The 18,584-nt window shown below is 40.3% G+C and overlaps 1 protein-coding gene across 1 annotated transcript in view; it reads left to right on the top strand.

Annotated features, from left to right (window-relative positions):
* Positions 1-1,880: 1,880 nt before the first annotated feature.
* The window catches only part of LOC147642694 (protein couch potato), a 71,382-nt gene continuing 54,678 nt past the window's right edge, over positions 1,881-18,584 (top strand). Inside the window, exons 1-2 of the mRNA XM_086839283.1 lie at positions 1,881-2,015; positions 5,344-5,769. The gene's annotated coding sequence lies outside the window, so the exon portion shown is untranslated. The remainder of the gene's footprint in view (positions 2,016-5,343; positions 5,770-18,584) is intronic.

An 18,584-nucleotide genomic window follows, 5' to 3' on the forward strand; every position in this document is an offset into this window, starting at 1 on the left:
CGACCTGTTCAATTAATGAACACCGACATGGAGAGCACTCCCAGGCCATGGATGGATGGATGCTTCCACTATACCAACTATAACCACTCTCCACTACCGATCCCCCACTCCTTAAATGGGGGTAACCCGAAAAAGTGCAAGTTTCAGAGCTTCACATCGTCGTGGAAAAAAAGGAGGAAAACTATAGCAGGCGAAAAGAGATAAAAACGAGGAAAAATCCTAGGAAAAAAGAGGGTATGGAAGTGGGAGTGGGAGGAAAAGAAGCGGGGGCATATGGCGAATGAAGTTTTAAGTGTTGTTCATGGCTCTGGTCGGGCAATTTGAACCGCAAGCCTGTCTAGGCGACACTCCCAGAGACTTGCCCGGCTTTTCCACCTCTCCTGCGGTGGCGATCCAGTTTTCCACACATCCGGGGGGATGGGCGGAGAAGCGGTAGCTAGTTAGTTAGCGACTGAGTTTTCTTGCCTGTTACATAATGGGTGTCGGGTATGTGTGCCGGTGTGTGTAGTGTGTGTGCGAGTCAAGTAGATTTCTAAAAATGGCAAATGATTTGTTAACCATTTCTATGACACACTGCCAACTCCCCTAACAGCAACCCTAACGACGAGACTTTTGCTTTTTGATTGGAAAAGTAGCTGACACACACACTACTGCCCTACACACACTCACTCATACACATGTACATTTTCACCTGAGGGGAAGCCGCACGTGATTTATTGTCAGTGTGCCGATTTTTCACCAAGCTTTTGTTCTGCACCGCAGAAAAATGGGAGAGACTTAAAGAAATGCTCTTTTTTTACCAGAAAATTAGCACTATAAATGCCCAATTTTGAGTCTATCTCAATATTGTTTAAATCAATTTTTAATATATTCTAAAAATGTTTACATTACCAAAAATGTGTATATAAAGATAAAAGGGTTATTCAAGAATTGTTCGCACATAAACATAATACTTTAAATTTTCATTACAAAAACTGTTTGTAATTTAACTTTATCAAGATTATTATTTATAATCTTGTTGAAATTATAATTAAAGCTAGTTTTATCATAGATATATAAACCTTTCTTGATTTGTTTTTATATAGGAAGACTGCATTTCATTAAAATGAGAATATTTCATTTGAAAATATATCAAATATTAATATTTTCTTCTTGTCACAACGCTTTTCTCCCTATGCAACTGCATATTTCCAGTTTTTTGAGGGTCTCAGAACATTTCGCTTTCATGTTTCAAGTGCCCAGACGCTTTTCCCACCGCCAACAGCCCCATTTTCCCAGTCCCTCTCTTAGATGGGAACACAATTGCCAGCAAGCAGCAGTGATGTCATTTCTTCTCTAAGCTAAAATAGCAGGATCAACAATATATAGAAGATTAACAAATACCAGGGGTAATAAGTTAAGAACAATATGCTTAAATTTGTTAAAAAGTCTAAAATGTATTAGCAGTTACATTTCAGTATAAAGGGAAAACTTAAAAAAAAATAGCGGAAATGATATCACTGGGTAGCAGTACCTGAGAAAACATAAGCTTACTTGAGCGCTCTCTTAGCTAGATGGGATCCACACTTGCGGCTCTCTTAAGCTCCACATGCCGCCAAAAGCCCCACCATTACGCTGACTCTTTCACTCGCTCTCTCTCACTCTCTCAGCGAACCGCAAAAGCAAAACAAATGTCAGGAAAATGCCGCAAGGGTGGGCTAGGAAGAGAGTGAGCCCGAGTGCGAGGAGGGGAAAATGAGAGGACGATTTTCCAAGCAACCAGTCGATGGCGGCGCTGCCGGCGTCGACGTCGACGCCATTGCCGAACGAGAGCCGAATGGCCGCCGAGCGGCAGCCGAAGCAGCGGCAGAGTTATAAGTTTTGGATATTCGGTTTCGGCTGGCGCTGCCGAGTCAGTCTAATTTTTGAATCGCAGTTAACTGCTTCGTCTCGTGTGGAACTCTCAACTGGCCGAATAAAAGACACAACAGCAGGCAACAACAAATAGAACAACAAGCACCACAATTGCAATAACTGTAACTAACTAGCTAAAGCGGTATCCCCCTGCCCCTCCACCTCCCTTCGATTACGATTACCCCAGCCCAGCGGTCGAAATTCGAAATACTAATTGTAAATCAAAGTAAATAATGCGCCAGTCGAGCGATAAAGCCAAAAACAAATACAAATACATGCACTAACGGAAAGTTGTCCTATCTCGAAACTAGAAACAATTCGCATAAATCAAACAAATAAATCGCGAAACCCAAAAGGCGGAAACACCGAGCAATTATTCGTGAATTAGTGTGAGTGTGTAATTCGTGAATTTCGAACTAAAAAATAGAAAAACCGTTCAAAGTCTGGCTCCGTTTCACAAGCGCGGCTTTAACTTAATTCAACATTTAATTGCACGCGAGCACGGAGAGCAGTAATTGTTTATTAACTAATTACTCGGTGTGTGCAACTAATAGACAACAACAACTGGAAAATGAGTCACGTTCTGAAAACGCACACACAAATCGCGATTGGTGAAATACAATCCGCAAAAGAACTTTTTGCTCGCCCATTTATTTGGGTTAAATGCAAATAAGATAATAAATAAAAAGCAAAATATATAAAACAAAAACCGAAAAATTCATTAAGAACCAAAAACACAAAAAAACACCACAAAAAATAATGAAAAATAAATATTTAAACACATATTTAGCTATGCAAATTTCTCTAAACGAACGAATCTGTAGAATTAGTGGATGGATGGTGAAGAAGTGAACATCTTGAGTGAAGATCGAAGAAATGAAAGGCAATATCCATCTCGATTTTAATTAATTGATTCGAACATTCATTTTGAAAACCCATTGAAGTCGTTTACCTTTTTTTGGGTTGTTAATTAATAGTGTTTTCATAATGTCTTATTTCAAAAAAGTAGTAAAAATAAAGCATTCTTACAGAAACAGGTTCCTAATGTTGAAAATTCTTTGCATTAAATGGAAAGTTGTTCTATGTTTTCTTTTAAAACAGTAACCTTCTATGATCACATGATAGAAATTATTTATATCTACTACTCTTAAACTAACTATTAATTTCCCAATTGATCTCAATTTTCTTAGAATGCCGCTTTGAATGTTGCTATTATTTTATATACATTATATATAATATGTAAATATTTCCCAAAGAGTGTGAGTTCGAATTAATAATGAAATATATTCTGCAATTCACTCCCATAGATCAGAAGCCTCTCTCATGTTTTGTTCACCTCAAGTCACCTTCAATGCGCTGCCGCAGATCCGTTTTCAGTTATGGAAATTTTCCAGCCGCGGGCTTTCCATAGTGTTGGCTAGTTAGCCTGTTAGTTAGTAAGGGATTGCCAATCTCCGGGCATAATCTTGCAAGTGAACCGCAAAATATTTTCCTCATTTGGCCAGGGGACAGGGGACAGGGGGGTCGGGGGCCAAGGAAAGCAGCTGCAACCGCAAATTGAAATCCAAAGCCCTTGGCAACGGGCTAGACGAGACTCTCTAGCTCTCTAGCCTCTCAGTTCTCAGTTCGCATTGCAATTGCGTGATGCGATTGCAATGTGGCAAAATAATTTTCAGGGCATCAGGAATTTCCCCCATTTGTTCGGTTCGGTTTGGCTGGTCGAAAATCCATTTAATTGGAACCTTCAGAAGTTTCGACGCATTCTTCTATGTCTTCATTACGAACGCCGCACAATTAGCAGAAGATTTAATTATGAATCCAATACATCACCCCGAAAGAGGAGGAAAATGCGAAAAACAAAAAATTGCAAAAAAAAAAAAATACAAACTCCCTGCAGTATTCGGGATCTGTATTTGTATTTGTAGGAGGAGGGCCGAAAGGAAAACTATTTCATTTTCATTTGGGGTGCGAAATGTTAACTTTGCCAGCGACAAAACTTTTCTGACACCCAACCGACCGGAGAGAGCGCGGATCGGGGGGGAGTTGTTCCCAGTTGGTCGGTTGTATGGCTTTATTTATTTTAGCCAAGTTCAAACAGCAGTCGACAAACAGTCAACAGTCGGGCGAGCTGGCTCGGAGGCGAGTCGAGTCGAGAGTCTAGTTCTTGGCCAGCCATCCATTTCAATTCCGCTTTGCGCTAAACTTTTATTTTATGCCCATTGCCTACTGCTTCTTTCATTCTCCTCCAGCTTGTCCCGCTGCCGCTGCTGCTGCTGCTGCTTCTTGGCCAACTCCATCTGTCCATGCCTCTGCCTCTCCTGCCTCATTCGCCTGCTTCTTGGCCATCTGAACCTGGCTTTTGTCTTTATGTGTCTGTTGGTGCCCTCGGTGGTACCTTACTTTACGATTATTTCCGCTGAAGCAATGCGGACATGGGATCGGGCTCGACTTGGACTTGGTCAGCAAATACACTGGCAAAAAGAACTGCATTAAAATATTAAAAATTAACTATTTTAAGCTGTCAGTAATATGATTCTTAAGACTGATGTGCTTGACAATTGGGTTTATTTTAGACCTTTTTAAACTGAGTTATTGTGTCTTTGAGCTGATGATTTTTTTTTTCTATTTCCTTCAATTAATCTTAATTATCAGTTTAAAAACGACTTGCAAAAAGCTAAAGATAAATATAACTAGCTTAAGGTATACATATTATTTCTGCTAGATTTCATAGATTTTGGTAAGAAAAAAGTCAAGAATGAAATTGAAATATGTTTAGGATCTTAAATGATTATTTCTTGCCGTGTTTTTAGCTCAATCTGTGCCGCTCTTCCCCCTTACTCCATCTGCCAGTGCCGCTGACCTTTTCAACTCGCGCACTGTTCTCTGCCTTTCCCCTCATTAGGCCCGCTTCCCTTCGGCATTTGGCTTTGGTTTTGGGCGTGTGAAAGTCGTTGACTTCGAGCGTTCTTACCGCTGCATTCATTATGCAATTGGTCCGAGTGCCTGGGGTCCGTTTGCTGGGGCTTTCCCACACACAGACACCCGCTAACGGCCATGAAAATCGGTTGGAGAGAACAGACAGGGCCCAGAGAGCCAGCCAGCAGAAAATGATCCCGCAAATTGTATCAATTGTTGGCCGAGTCCAAGACTTTCGGCTTTTGCGGGCCAAGAATACCAGATACAAACCGGTTCACTAGCGTTACCTCTATAAATATACATATTCGTGCATAACATATATCTACCAGCACGGCAACATAAATCAGCTGCTGCTGCTGCGTTCTTGGCCGGGCTAACAGGTTTATTTGTTTATAGTTAGTTCGCCGCAATTGCAAGAACTTTCAACTGGATACGAGTATTTGTTGTATTAAATGTTGCATGAAAGACAATAAAATGTGCTAATAACCGACGACTTAAACACCTTGTTACTACCACTAATAATTATTCCCCCAGAGGCATCAAAGTGAGAATATTTCCAAAGCAAAACTAAGAAAAAATAAAGAAACAAACCAAAAAATTGTGATACGAAATTTTCGATTTACAAAACCCTAACTGAACCAGAGAACCAAAACCATAAATCTACAAAACATCGGAGCTCCCCAGTGCATATATATATATATAGTTATATATATATATAAACCTATATCAAACGCGAAAAAATAATTCCAAGTGGGCGGTGCAAAACAATTTGAAATGCTCTACAGCAACAACGGTTACAAAAATTTCAATTACAGTGCAGCTGAAAAGTAAAACTCCGACAACGTTGGTAATAGCAACACCACCAACAGCACGGCACTAAAACCAGTTAAAAGTGACAGGCAACAGCAGCAGCAGCAGAAGGAAACGAGAGGAAAATAAATAAATAATAATTACAAAAAGGTAAAATATTTCAATAGCCATTGAGTTTGCCTTTAAAGAAATTATAAGAGAAATCAAACTATACGAAAGCCATTCAATATTTATAAATATCAATAAAGCCTTTATTAAAAATCCCATATACGTGTATAGGAAATCAATAAAACCTCTGAAATAGTATAAAATAAAAAAGAGTTCAGAGAGTGAGATTTTCGAACCACTCTTGCCCCACTGCCACCACTCTCTGTACTTGACCCACTAATTATGCTTAGGGAAACAGAACTCTTATCGCTGGGTCTGCCCTGTGGGGGAGAACTTCGAAATGGGAACTTTAACTAGAGCCGCGGATAGCCACACCAAGCCGGGAACATTATATAATGTTTTATAGTTGCGACGTGACGATAAAAACTATATGCATAGGCTGAGTTTATTCGCAAACAGTACCTACGATAATGGGGGCTTATCTATGTCTGAGTTGGGCTTGGGAGCTGGCGACAACTTCCCTGGAATTCTGTCTTGGGGGTCGACTTGCGAAATAGTTTTGCAATAACATTTCTGACTTCAGTGTGAGTCGAAATGCTGGAAATGAGTACTCAGTTTGCTTTCAAATGGGTATGAAATTGAGTCATTTGAGAATATTCATAAATAGTAAAGGAAAGGCTTTATTTTACTAGCTATGAGTCATTGTATTTAAACCATTTCCGAATTGTAGAATTCCCCATAATCTATAATTGTTTTTTCTCTAGGCTTATATCTTTAAATATAACCAATTTCAGGTTTCAAGCAAGTATCCCAAACGTAACAAAAAGTATCTCAAAGGTTTTCCCCAAGTATCTCATAGTTTTCAATGCAGTATCTCTATATAGAACGAAGCAACTACCTTTAAATTCAATTACCAAGCGCCGGCTGCTACTGTTTTAAGTATAAATTCTTATCTAAAGCCAACTTCTTGGTGTCGCCTACCAACTCATAAAAGGTACTTATTTCCTTCATTTCGTTTTATCAATATACCAATAAGAAGCGATTACATTATGTGTGTCAGAGGCATACGGCCTACTGTCCCCTTCCTCGTTCCCTTTATAGCCTTCTTTATTTTTATGAACGCGATAGTTTCCGTGATTCGTAATCAGAACCTCGCACTTGACTGGGGGCATGAGGTAGATATCAAGCAACGAAAGTGGTTAACTTTATTAATTGTTGGGTAATTATCACGGCAAACAGATAGAGCATTTACTACAGTTGGGTGGGGGGTAAGGGCAAAACTTTGTATCTCGCCACTTGACTTGGCTTTCGGTCTCAAGTAGCCAGCAGCACCTCGACCTTTGTGTGGCTGTGGCTAAAAACAACAAAGAGTTGGGAAAGTGGATCAAGTATCTGTCAGACAAAAGCAATGAGGTTATAGATCATGGAGCAACATATGCAAGCTCACGAAAATATAAGGGAGAGAAAACTGTTTAGCTCAGCAGAGCGATGGGGGGGAAAACCTCTGGAGAAAATGTCAAATACAAAATAGTATTTTAATTATCGATGTCAATTAAAGTGAACTGTATGTAGATTGTGGTTGTCGTTGCCGCTGCTTTTGCTTTTGCTTTTTTCTGTCGCTGTTGCTGTTGACTTTATATAATTCCCGGTCTGTCTATATAGACAGACGACGACAACAATAGCAATAGCACGAAGCGGAGCAAGGCGACTAAAACAATAAACCCAAAGCAATGGGAGAGTAAGATACATAGCTTGTTTGGAGAGAAAAGCGAACTTTAGGCAAGTCATTGTGTTGTACAGCGAAAAAAATATATGGTAAGGTTTCTATGACCAGAAGTTGTTGTTCTGAAACTTTGTTTTCAAGTTTTAGTTGGCTTCTTAGCGATGGGGGGATGGTTATGGTTTTAATTTCATATTAAAAATTATTATTCATGAAATGTACTTCTCTGGAGGGTCAAGAAAAGATTGTTCTTGGGTGAACAAGATGAATATCATTATTTAATTGAAAGTATTTTTACCTTTTCGAGTTTATTTTCTTAATTTTAAACTTCTGCTTTTAATGTATGTTTGTTATGGCGAACTGAAAACATAAAAATTATTCGATTTTTGGGTTTGAAATTAATTTAAGGTCATTGGTTAGTTTAAAGGATGATTGAAGGTGTTTTAAGCATACTTCCTTAAACTTTTTAACTTTTTCAAGCTCATTATCCTTATTTTTAAAGTATGTTTTTACTGTGTGTTTGTTATGGCGAACAGAAAACATAAAAATTATTCGATTTTTGGGTTTGAAATTAATATAAGGTAATTTGTTAGTTTAGAGGATGATTGAAGGTGTTTTAAGCATACTTTCTAAACCTTTTTAAATATTTATATAGCAGACGTTAAGACCTTGTTAGTATTTAGTCTAGAAGAGTTCTTTAAAAATCTTTAAATTGAGCATAATTTCGTGACATTTTCTCACTGTGCATAGAGCTTGCAGCCGCGTATGCCATATCTGCGTCCCGTTCTCACCCGGAATGCCAGAGCTGCGACCCAGACCTCCCGATATATGTATGTACGTACATCCATATGTACATACTACACAATATCCGTCATGGGTCGCCGCCTAACGAGCCGCGCAATAAGTCCCACTGATCGATGGCCGAGGGGAGGAGTGATTACTTTTTGGGGTAGAGTGTTGTCAGCTGTCTCCAGAAATGTGAGGGGGAGCAGCACAGAGAGCTAAGCCCAACTCCGACTTATCAATGTATCTATCGGTGGTGATGGCCAAACGGTGTCTGTTTACAATATCGATAAAAGTAAGGACCGAATCGAACACAAATATGAATACGTTTATCAAGGTATCTCTGTATGTGGCTTCAGCTGATAACATGAGCCTCGGCAATTGCATGAAATTGTGTGTGTTTTTACTCATATATTCAGTCAGAACGGTATAGGAAACTGTATCAATAAACTTGGATTGTTTGGCTGAATGTGTGCGTGCTTATTTGTGTTTGGCAGCGGAAATAATATAACGATCCATAAAGTATATATAGATATTACATATGGGAAATGGTCGATATCATCTAGGCCCTGCAATCTGAGAGATAAATTCGAGTATCTGATGGGTGGCTTGTTAGGTCACCGCAATTTAAGTAAAGTGTCCGCATGTGTGTGTGTGTGTGTGTGGGGAGTGTGTGCTAATTGAATTAAAGACAATTAGTGCACGATTTCCCACAGAGAAAGAGAGAAAGATCCCCCACCGTTCTCCTCCGATCGAGGGAACCAACCTCTGACCCCGCTCTCTTTTCTCCGCCTCAATAGAAATCAATCATCAATAAAATCTAATTGAATTTAAGTTGGGAATACTCTCTCGACCCGCCATACATGCTGAATGAATGAATCGAATGATCATTGAGTTTTATAGTTTTAGAGATCGGAATGCGTGGCGAATGCCCAAATGTCGTAATGAGGTTCACCACTTCGACTTATAAGGGTCATTTGCTCTGCAGAGTGTGCGGGTCTGGTTTGTAACTAGTTACAAACAATTATCGCCAACATCGCAAATGGTTTTCGGAAGTGTTATTTGAACTTTTGTGTTTCCCATTTCCTATTTTCGGTTTTGGGGGAATTTCTGTTCTGGGAAATTACCTTTCCTGAAATTGTTTTCTATCAGGGAAAGGCATTAGGGGGAAATGATAAGAGCAAAGAAAATTCTGATAATCACCTTGAACTCTTTGCCAGCTGACATTTAAACCAAGTTTACTTAGCAAGTTTGTTTTGGTTATTAGGTTATTTTTTAAATTAGTAACTAAGCTGAAAGTAATCCTTAAAATGTGACATAATTAATAATAACTCTGTGGGAAATTAGGATATTATAGAAAACCATTAATATTGTGAGTTCCAGATGTACAAAAAGAATTAAAAGGCATGAAATCTAAACATATAATCATGAACTACTGTAAATATCTATGCAAATCGCAGAAAGAAAGTTCTAAAATGTGTTCTTATATGATATACCTTCACCTGGATTGCTATTTAACAATCTAAGGGTCTGTATATAAACATTTTTTGGGTATATTTCTACAATCCGCCCATCAACAATGCAATTCACTAAGGAAAAACGCCTGCAAATGCTCAAAACTCTCCAGAGAATGTGCCTAAAAGGGACAAAAAAAAGAGAGTGGTAACAGCGAAAGATATACCTAACCTTACCTCACCTGGCGTCACCTCTCCCTGATAATGCTCACCACAGGTGTGTCAATGACTTGCCTGGGGATTGCGATAGCGGGTAATGAAAACGAAACGAAACCAAAATGCTAAAGCCGAAGGGAGGTCCAAAGGGAGAGAGGGGCAGTCAGGGGCACGGGGAGTGGGTAACCAGTCAGTCACCAGGGCAATGGCAATGGCAAAGTGCACTGCGGATAATTTCCACTTCCGACATGAAACACGACAAACACACACACACACATACACACACACACCCTGTGTACTCAGGTGAGCGAGGGGCGGGCGGGACAACAGATGGGCGACAGGAAGAGGAAAGACAGCGGGTCAGGAAGGGAGCGCCGCTGGGCCAAAACGCGGACCGGTGACGAGGTCAAGCTAAGACTATTAAAACAAAAATAAAATACATTACAAAATACGAGAACAGGAAAGTTTACTTTTTAAACCGAATATTCTTAACTCCCTTTCGAAATGAACTATTCAGGGAATAAGTTAGGGAAGAAAATCATTAAGGGGACGGTCTATTTTTAAAAGAAAATTATTAAAATAAATTCAGTATTAAGATATGCTTCACAAATCACTGACTTTAGCATGTCTTAGCTTAGAAACATGCCCAAATCTGGACAACTAATAAAAATGCTCCAGACTCTTCTTCATCTTTACAAAGTCTTTAGAGCCAAACTTCCGGGGCATAATTATAAAGCCCTATGTAAGGGTATACAATAAAAAGACGACAGCAACGAGTTTGAAGACCTAAGGCGGCTGGCTGCTCCCATGTGTCCATGTTTGGCCATTTATTACTGTAGCCATGTGTGTATCTGTCTGTGTATAGTTTTAATCAAACTGCGACTTGGCCACAGTTTGCTTTAGCGCCTTTTTTTTTTTTTTTGTTTTTTAAGGTGCGGTTCAGTGGCCTTTGGGTGGCCATAAAACCAACTGGCAACTGGCAACTGGCAACTGCCAACGGCCAAGAGCAAACCATGGCCATCAGCTGTCGCGCGGCTCGTTAGAGGCGGGGCGCAAAAGGATCAGGTCCTGTGTCCTGGAAACCAGTCCAAATGCTGGCTACTTTGGTACGCGAGGGTTGCAACCAGGGTTAGGGGTTCGTTTTTGCTCACAGTGCTCGTTCTATGGCTCCGCCACTGTAATTTACAACCAGCATGAGCTGTGGAGCCAAGGCAAGGAGAAGGAAGACCTGCACGCAAACCAAATGAACATGCAACATTAATACACACACACAGACACACACACATACATACGGTGGCAGGAGGTGCGGGGTCAAGGAGCCGAGAGCTGAGGGATGAGGGCTCAGGAGGGAGGACAATCGAGGGGTTGAAGTGGCCGAAAAGGTATCCTGCGTTTTGCTGTAACCAGGCAATAAATTTTCAAATTTTATTGTAGGCGCACGTGCTTAGTTAAGAGGGAAATGCACTGAAATTAAATTATCGTAAAACAATTCTTACTATAAAGATCAGTTTTTATAAAACATTATAGTTAGAGTACAACAAAACTAATATTTGTTGATTGATTGTTGTTTATATATCAGGAATATATTTTAGGTTACTAACTTTTAAGACATGAATCCTTTTCTGATTAATTAGAAAGCCAATTGAAAAGTTACAAGTATTTTCTTTATAATATAAATCCTTTTCATAATGGTTAGATTAGATTCTGATTAAATATCTATATAGTTTTAATGATTTCAAGCCTTCCTCAGAATTATTTTTATTTATTTCATTTATATGTACTACGACTGAGCTCTCAGTAAATGCTAAAGTTCTCCGATTTTCCCCCTGTGGATTGTTCAGAAAATGTTAAATATTTATTTATAAAAAATTTGCCGTTTGCATTAAGTGTCGTCTCCATCTGATTGATTGTTGAATTTGTCCCGTTTTATATTTTCATATCTCTGAGATACAGATACAGATACGCGCTGATACAGATACAGATACAAATGTTGAATGCTGCTTTCGTGTCGGGCAATTTATCAAAAGGCTTTAGCCCCGATGCCACCTTAAATTGATAAACTATGCAAAAGATGCAAATGTTTCGCGTCAATCCATCTCAATGTGCAGAGATGGAAGTTTTATAAATATCTAAACAAACACAAATATATGTATTTATATACAGCTCTCATTTGTTGAGTTTCGTTTTCAGTTGAGGTGGTTCATATTTGATATTGGCCATATGGATTACCCAATTCCTGGCAGAGCCAACAACAATGCATATTACACAATATTCGCCCGCAAATGCGAAATGCGAGACGAGTGAGTGACGGGCGACGGAGCTCTACAAGTGCACCACGACAACAGATACAGAGATACTCAGATACTCGGATACTCAGCTACTTGGATACAGATACATCCATGGCCTGAGACAATCCACACTCTTGAGCTAGAAATGCCGCTCATGACGCAAACATCATTACATTGCCTTCTGTCTTTACAATGCAATAACCAGAGAAACCCAGCTACGATGACGATGACGACTCTAATGGAGAGATTGATCCCCATGCACGAGTTTCTGACGCGCCGCAGTGAAAAAAGAAGAGATATATATATGTACATATATAAATAAATAAAAGTAAAATAAAGCAAAACGAATACGAATACGAATCCGAAGCCGAAGCCAAGCTCAAGAGACAATATCTTCGACGAAAAAACAACAGAAATCAGCGGGAAATGGTGAATGCCAATAAGCGAGGCCAACTCGGAGGGAAACGTGATGTGGTGGTGGCCCCCGGAGATGGTGGCGTGAAAAAGGAAAATGCCCGGGAAAGTCATGAGTGTCTTGTGCAATAAATATACTGAGTATTTAAATGAGAATCATCAGAGAAACAAGAATAACCACTTAGATTAGAAACTAGAAAAAGATCTCCTGAAGAGAATCATCGATTATTTGTCATTAATTTTGCAACTATATATCTTATTTATGAACCCACAACTATATTTAAACACATTTCAAGCACTTCCTCTCACGAAGTCATCTCTGTTCGGCAAAACTGCACTGACAGACTGCCTTCAACATCGTCATCATCATCATCATCATCATCAGCAGCAGCAGAAAGCCATTCGTTCCCCCCAGAGCCACATCATATGGAGATATTTTAGCGCTGTACTGCGAGTGTTTCCAACTGTTAGTTGGGGATTATTACAAAGTATCCGATGCCGCGGGGCTTGTCTTTGTTTGCCTTCAACTGGAGTCGAGACCTCGAAGGCATCGAAGATCGAACGAGAAAAACGTTGACTCGAGGCTTTTTGCCTCGACTTTTCCGCTGAGCTTGACTGTTGCATCATTTCGCCAGAGTCGCTGCCTGGCTGCCACATTTGCATTTCGTCGGCGGTGTGGATTCCATGGAGGAGCAACTGGAATGAAGTGCAGCAGAGTGGACAGACTGACATTGCCCGCAGCCGCAGAAGGAGGAGGAGGAGAGTGTGTTGTGGCAGGCTAAACTGTTGCCGAAGTAGTTGAAGTTGAAAAATTGAAACACACTCGAGTTGGCTGAAGTTGAAAGCAAGACGAAGCCCCAGCGAAATGTGTAACTAAATAAATAGATTTCGCGCTTTGGCATTGCCAGCGGTGCCACCTGTTGACGCCATGCAAATTTGCGCAACTGCTAACACCTCCGGCTCCCCGGGTTCTGTATCTGTTTACACCTAAACTTGATGATGTGTACTGGTGTATCTACACAGAGAGAAAACAACAGAGCGGCAAAATTTCCATTAAAAACAATCACTAAAAGTGCGCATTAACAAAGAGGTTTTAATCCTTCAAGCATAGTCCTTTAATTGAATTGAAATCTCTGGATCTATGTGCTTCTGTTCATTATGTTCACATTATTTGCTGTGTGCTATGTGCAAATCGAAGACCGAAGGCAATGGGAAAATCTTTGTTTACCTTCAATTCCCCTCTCCTCTCGCTCCTCGGTCACTCAACCACAATTTGCTTAACCCAGTCGGCGGATACTTTCCATTTTCTACTCATTATGGGTAATTATGCGGATACTTATGCAGCTACTCTCCGGACAACTCCATTGCCCCCCCAATCACTGTTCATTTGCATAAACCTCCACAAAGTGTTCATCAGCCTGAGCTCTGTCCCATTTGAGTTTGACATCGCGCTGAGTGAAGAAACCTTCCAGCCTTTCTGTCAGTCCATTCAGCCACTCAGCGTGTGCGGTCAAAAGCGCAAATTAATCATCCGCCGAGATGTCTCTGAGACTGAAATAGAAAAAAAACCGACCATGAGATACCCAATACTCCATATAAATTCAGCAAAATATAAAAAAGGGTTGTAACTAAATAGTGACAAGTTTTAGTTACACCTTTTAAGAGTTATGTTAAGTTTTTTTAGTTAAAGATTATAGTATAATTCTCCTTCATGCTAAGCTTACTTCTCTTTAATATTTATAATTATTTAAAGTTAGTTAACTAACCCAAAATAAAGGCCATCACCTGTCATCTAGAGTATGAAGATTAAAGTGCCTGGGGGAAAATTCTTGTGCCCAAAGGGCATTCGCATCTTTTCTTTTCTTCCATTTCCCCCAGTTGCCATATGCTCCTTAAACTGGTTTAACTAGTTCTTCGCGATGACATTCATTAGCCTTAGATTCTTGTCTAGAGTCTAGACATTGACCAAAGTTAGCTAGCCAAGATTTTATGATCGCCTACATCGCGGACTCCTCTTCATTTCGGTTCCCCTTGCGGCTAAAGCTCAGCTTGAATTACAGCCCGAAACATCTTGAGGCCTTGACTTGGCTTGGGCTTTTTGGCGTGGAGCATCTAACAAATTACAGTGGCTCTAGCGTAGGCGTGTAACCTACTCCCCCGACAGTGCACAGAGAGAAAATGGTACAACAAATTATAAGGCTTCATATATATGATATGTTGTTTCAAAAATCATAAACTTCTGTTGTTCAATTAGAGGTAAAGTTGTACTGATAAACTTTATACTTGACTTGACTTTGCATTTCAAATTCATTCTTTTCCAATCAAATTTCTTTCACTGTCAAAATGTGTTCTACTTTCTTGGCCGTCTTTCCTGTCGCCAAACGATTTCACGGCACTCTCTTTGGGGCTCTGGCTTCTTCGTGGCTTGGAGCGTTGCATTGTTTTGGCTTGCCCAGATTTTCTCCCATCCCCCACCACTCACTACCCAGAGGAATTTCAGCCCATTCCGTTCCATTTCCCGGCTGCCCTGTGAGCCGGGACACTTTGTCTTGGTGTCTGTGGGCCCGGGACCGGGATTGTGTGTCTGGGAAGCGAGTGGCGAGAGCGCAATTGATGAACATGTTAAGTGCTTTGCCGAGGGGTTGGCCCAAAGTTTTTCTAGAGCGCCTTTCCTTCTGCGGCCTTCTGCTCTGCCGGCTCTGCCGTTGCCTTCTCCTTTTGTTTGTGGGTGGTTTGGGAGGTGTTAAGTGGTTGTGGTATGCCTGCCCGCCTGCCTGCCTGCCTGCCGGCTTCTGCTGCTCCGCTGGAAAAGTCAATTATGGCCGGGCTTTGTTCAAGTGCCGGCGCTGGGAGAGTTTTCGGCTTGGAATTGGGAGCACATGTGTTTGCCAAACTGAGCGCCAAAGGAGGCACAACAATTGGTCGTAAGTGTGCGTGGTGTTTCCGTAATTCTGGGTTACTCCTCAAATCGATCCGGTGCTTAGGTATATTGGCTCCGGGGAAACACCAAATTCCACCAAATGTTTGTTACCACCTCGCCTGCTCTGTACACACACACACACACACTCACATTAATTAAATGCTAAATTTAACACAAAGTCAATTATGCTAATCAGCTGAAACTCCACACTCCACGAGGTCTGAGCCACCCTTGTTCATCTCGTTCCCACGATATTCCCAGACTAAGACACGAGCTCTGCTCCAAATTTGATTGCCAATAAGCCGCCAGTATGCCCAGTGGGGGGATTTAGCCAGTCTGGAACTGGTACTTCCCCGTTCATCCTCCATAAGCCCTCTCCCTTTGCATTCACTGTGATTGTGTTTTGTGGTTTCGCTTCTCCCTCTGTCTGTCTTTGTTTTCGAATTTCATTTTCAGCAGTAATTACAAATTAGATAAACCGCATCAGAACAATCAAAATTGCGTGAACAATTTGGTAGAAAACGAAGGAACAATGATTAAATTGATGATGGGGAAAAATAACGATACAAATTTCAACAACATTTTGACTTTAAATAAAGTCTTTGCAGCAAGAAATGTTTAAGAATGGTTTAGAAGTCTGATAGTTGTCTGATAGTAGTATTTTCCTCTTTCAAATTGCTTACAAAATTGATAGAAATTTTAAAAATAAAGTCATGTAGATGCCAGAATATTTAGATAGTATTCCTATGAAGCTCCTTAAATTGGTTACCTGCTGGAAGCTCAGGAAAGTAAATCAAATAAATCGAAAACCAGTTCGACTTCGGCTAAGATTCCCATATCCTAATTGACTTTTGTTTTAGCCTTCTCTTTGGCTTATATTTCTCGCTCTTCTCTCACACCTGTCGGCACCTGTTCTCCGTCGGCAAGCATCTGTTTATCTTGCGTCATTCGGCGCGAAGCGGTTTTAAATCAAAACCACTTCCGTGGTGCCAACTGTCACTTGCCCATCTCCATCCCCATCCCCCCCAAACCCCTTTCACAACCGACTTCCCCTTCCGCTGTCACTTTTCCTGCTCAACTCACATGATTCTTCACTCTGGCGGCGACAACCAGTTTTCTGTGTTCTTGCTTAAGTAAATAAGCAAAAGGAAAAAGGGAAACCATCCATCCATCCATCAAAAAAACGAAGGAGGAATGGTAAAAAAGGGCTGCCAGCATGTAATCTGAGACCTGTACACTCTGTGTGTGAGCCCAGACACCCCCAATCAGGCAAAATATCTGCCACCCCATGCGAACTGGGAAACAGGTAGCTACAGAGAACGAAAAATCAGGGGGTTTTCTGGGAACTTACTAAAGATAATCTGAAATATAGTTATACAAATTTTATATATGATATTAAGCAGGTTTGTTTAGCTAAATTTTATATTATTAAACACTGAACAATTGAGGTAATTAAAGTCACAGAAAGTCTATGTTTATACAGGGTTTAGATAATCGATAATACCGCGACATTATACAGGGTTCTTAAGCATAATTTTGTAGTATTAAAGACTGAAGAAATCACATAATTAAAGATACTGTAATGTTTTATGTTATTATAAGCTTTTTATTAGAAAAGTTACCCTAATTTCTGTCTCTGCACTAAATGGCATGTGTAAATATAATACAAAACCTGTCTCTAAGGATAAAAAGGATTCGGAGAGTAAGTTTGAGTTGCTCATAAGTAAATATCGCTTTATTTGTTGTTCAAGGGTTGGCACTTAGTTTATTATGTGTGGGATGCTCTCTCTCTCTGTCTCTATATGTATATATCTCTCTGTCTAACCCGCCAGAAGCTAATTGAGGAATATATGTATATAGCTGCTGGCAAAGAGCCCAGAGACTAAAGAATTCGCTCGGCTTTTTCTTATCTGTCACCTCTCGCTCTCTAGTTGCAATATTTTTTTTTCTCATTATTTGCTCATCATTAGTAAAGACAGGCGGGTACTTTGATATACTCTTGATTTGGAGAGGTAATTCCGACTGATTTCCCATTGACAGATAAGAATGCAAGCTGATTGCAAGTCTCACTTACCACTTTTCCTCATCCTCAGCCAATGCCTGTGGGGGGAAACCCCAAAAAGTCGGCCAGGAGTGAAGAGGAATAAACAAAAAGCCACATTGTTTAAACGGGGCTCAGACTCGGTTGGGTCTAAACAAATTCCCCAGACCAAGGGGATGGCCCAGAGTAATGGCCACAACTGAGAGGGGGCTCAATGGCAGATTTAGCCAGGCCAAAAAGAGGGGCGATAACATGACCAGCCCCCCCAAAAAAAGAGGGCCGACTCAATCTCGGGGATGGGAGTTCGTGAGCTATGAACTCGGTGCTCTACTCTATGTTATTCTTTCCCTCTCAACTGCTCTTGTTTGGTGAAAGGCTCTTGACCACAGAAATTGTTTCGCCTTCGTTGCAGAAACACATACCACAAAATCACTAAACTAAACTGAGTCCGAGACTGAGACTGAGACTGGAATAGGAACTGAACTCGGTCCGAATTTTGCCTTTCGCCTTTTGCATTAACAAATTGTAGCAACAATTGGCCTGCAAAAACAAAGACCAAAAAATCACTGACCAGGCTCTAAACAATCGTTTGTCCGGTTGTTTGGAACATGCAATTTGGGTTTGCAAGGGAAGAAAATCCATCCAAGGCCTGGGGAACTTTCGAATATTGAAAAAGGAGAAATTTATGGAGCTTCTGTCTACATTTACGTCTCTTTTGTTTTCTTTTACACATCTTCCGGCTCCTCCTACTGAATTTTAATTGTTATTTTGCGAGTCTGTAAGTGATAATAGGTATTTTTAAAATATTTTTATATATATGCTATTTAAGTATAGTTTATTTAAAAGACCATAAATCAAAATAATATTCGTTTAGCGTTATTAATTAACCCTACAAGTAGCGGGCAAAGCTTAGAGATGCTGCATGGGAAACGAAAACTTTAAGTTTACTTTATGAATTAAGAAGAAATCGTAATAAATAATAAATTAATGGCTCTTTCTCTTTTATCTTTTGCAGGTGAGT

The sequence above is a fragment of the Drosophila serrata genome, unplaced genomic scaffold (genome assembly GCF_035046125.1).
Source record: "Drosophila serrata isolate PLE 108 unplaced genomic scaffold, ASM3504612v1 contig_364, whole genome shotgun sequence".
Classification (NCBI taxonomy): Eukaryota; Metazoa; Arthropoda; class Insecta; order Diptera; family Drosophilidae; genus Drosophila; species Drosophila serrata.